The 2639-nt window shown below is 37.1% G+C and overlaps 1 pseudogene; it reads left to right on the top strand.

Annotated features, from left to right (window-relative positions):
* The first annotated feature begins 443 nt into the window (after nt 1-443).
* On the top strand, nt 444-2423 carry LOC149255117 (UDP-galactose/UDP-glucose transporter 4-like; annotated as a pseudogene).
* The last annotated feature ends 216 nt before the right edge of the window (nt 2424-2639 follow it).

Here is a 2639-nt window from a genome sequence, read left to right as displayed (position 1 = left end):
TTTATTTGTTTAATTAAATACGAAACAAAATTGTCGAGACTTCGTGCCATATTGTTGTTTGAAGTTTGACTTAGATTTCTCATGGACCAACATTGTCGATCCTTCATGCCATCTTGTTGTTACTCTTGAGGCTATCATTGCATTATCAAATTTTATGTTATGTAAATCTTGATTCTATATACTAAAAATATTAATATTTACGTCGTAAGGTGTTCCCCTTTGAAAACAACTTCCCTCTCACATTACGTGTACATTTGTGTGCCCTTGGTTTCTAGTGTTAGACGATTAAAATGGTTTCAACCATTCGATTAATTCTACCGATATTAAATTAGTTACAGATTATAAGACTGACCGCAAGTATCCCTTTCTCGGCACTATCTATTGTGTGGAACGAACTGACGATGCAAAACTGGGGAAGAAGACACAGTACCATGATGGGGACGATGGCTGATGTGATGGGGAAGATGGGTGATGCTAGCTTTTCCAGGCCATGGCTTAGGGCACTGTTCGTTCCTTAGATAATGTTGAAAAGGAGAATCCATTCCCCATTCTTTGAAGCATGGTGATCTCCTTGTTATCTGTTGTTATGTGTCGGGCTATGGGCACCACTACTCTCTTATAAAATGTCAGCCATGCGATGAGAGTCTATAGAACGATCCTGTAGGTATTTGGAAGCCGTTGGATGTGAACCTCCGATCCATGGTCTGGGCCTGCAGAATGACAAACGTGGTTTTCTGCATGACCGTGACTTTATTGGCGATTTCGCAAGAGAATATGGGCACTGTTCTCATGATAGTTTTAAGCCCCTGTTTCTACAGAAATGTTTCTTTATATGGGTGAGGTTCCCAAGAGCCCTGGATGGATCATGCTGGGAAACAGGTGGGTTCTGGACACAAATAAACCCTCCTCCTGATTTCTTTAGGGGTTCTCTACCCGAGCTTCCACGAGGGATTATGCTCCCTGCTGTGCAGTTGCGGGTTTTTTTCTCTCTGAAAACCTTTGTTGCAGATTTCAATTCTTTTGTTCTGCTTATGATCGATGCAACTATGGATGGTATTTCACCTTTATACAAGGATTTTTGTATTTGGTGCTTATCTATATCAATGGATTCAGAACAAGGGATACACATAATCCATGGAAAAAATACGTAAACCTATGTGTTGTACTCATGCGATCTCAAGGATTAACCAAGGGATCTCTAATGTTTCTTAATTATCCTGCCCAAATCATGTTCAAGTCTACCAAGGTAGGGTTTCTCTGTATATATACTCATTGAGTTTACAATATATTTCTTTTGAGGTTTCTACCATGGCTGATAAATTTGAATCATTACACGTTTGTCCTGTTATGTTTATGGGAGCCTTTATACCAGGCTTAACACGAAAGTATCCCTTGGAGGAATACATCACAACTATATTGCTTGTCGTTGGTTTGATAATATTCATGCTAGCAGATGCCCAAACATCCCCAGATTTCAGTGAATGGGGAGTTATTATGGTCTGTGGAGCTCTTATTTTGGATGCCTTTTGGGAAACCTGCAAGAGGCCATATTTACTCTGAATCCTTATACTACACAAATATGGTCCATACCTAGAAAACCCTAATGAAAAAATGATTGTGAATTGATCCTTTATTAATTTTATATTATTTGAATTATATAAGGCTCAATGCAACTTGCTCAATACTAAGCAATATTGTAATTGATGTTCCCAGATGGAAATGTTGTTCTACTCTACTGCTATGGGAATCCCCTTCTTGATTCCTCCAATTATTTTTACTCGAGAGCTCTTCAAAGCCTGGGAAGCTCGCTTACAAGTATATGATATTTCTTGTTAATTTCTATTTAGATATTTGGGTTTTGAAACTAAATTTATCAATTCCTGAAATCTCTAGCCATAGTCATCTTTTGTGAAAAAATTGTTATTATTTCTGAAACTGTTTTTGGTTTTTTTTGTTCTGATCTATGGTAGCACTTGTATGTTTATCTCGTGCTGATATTCGAAGCAACAACCACCTTCATAGGCTAGCTATATGTTCTGTGTTTAATAGCAATCTTCGAAGCTGCCACAACTGCCATGGTTTGTTACATATCGGATCATGACCATTCTGGTAATCTTGATATGCTAAGTTTATTATTGAGATTCGTTTACTGAGATATTTTTTTTGTATAGGTGACAACTGCGAGAAAGGTGGTAACATTGCTTCTATCATATATTGTATTCGCAAAGCCTATCATGTAGAAGCATGCAACTGGATTGCTTATGATAGCCATGGGAATTATATTGAAAATGCTTCCAAATCCCATGCCTAATACCACGAGAAAACAAAATAACAGTGAAGCTTTTACAAACCAGCCCTCCAAAGTGGTTGCTTCTTCCAAAGAAGATTTAGAAGAAAGCGGGGCACTTAAATCAGATACATAATCATGTTGTGATGTGTTGTATACTATATTAACAAATAGGAAGTCAAGGTTTTGAATAGTTAATATTGTTAGTTGAGTTAAATATCCTTTGAGTTGGTTAAGGATGTTTTACTACATAGAGCAGGTGCAAACCTGGTCAAGTTCTACTTTGTAATGATGATACATTCAATTATATTAAGGGTTTTTCAAACTTCAAAAGATGAAATTTGACAATATT

This window comes from Pinus tabuliformis, chromosome 7, assembly GCF_031772625.1.
Source record: "Pinus tabuliformis cultivar Carrire ecotype Pingquan chromosome 7, CPIR1, whole genome shotgun sequence".
NCBI lineage: Eukaryota > Viridiplantae > Streptophyta > Pinopsida > Pinales > Pinaceae > Pinus > Pinus tabuliformis.
Note: the sequence above shows the minus strand (reverse complement) of the source record. Positions and strands in the feature narration are given on the sequence as shown.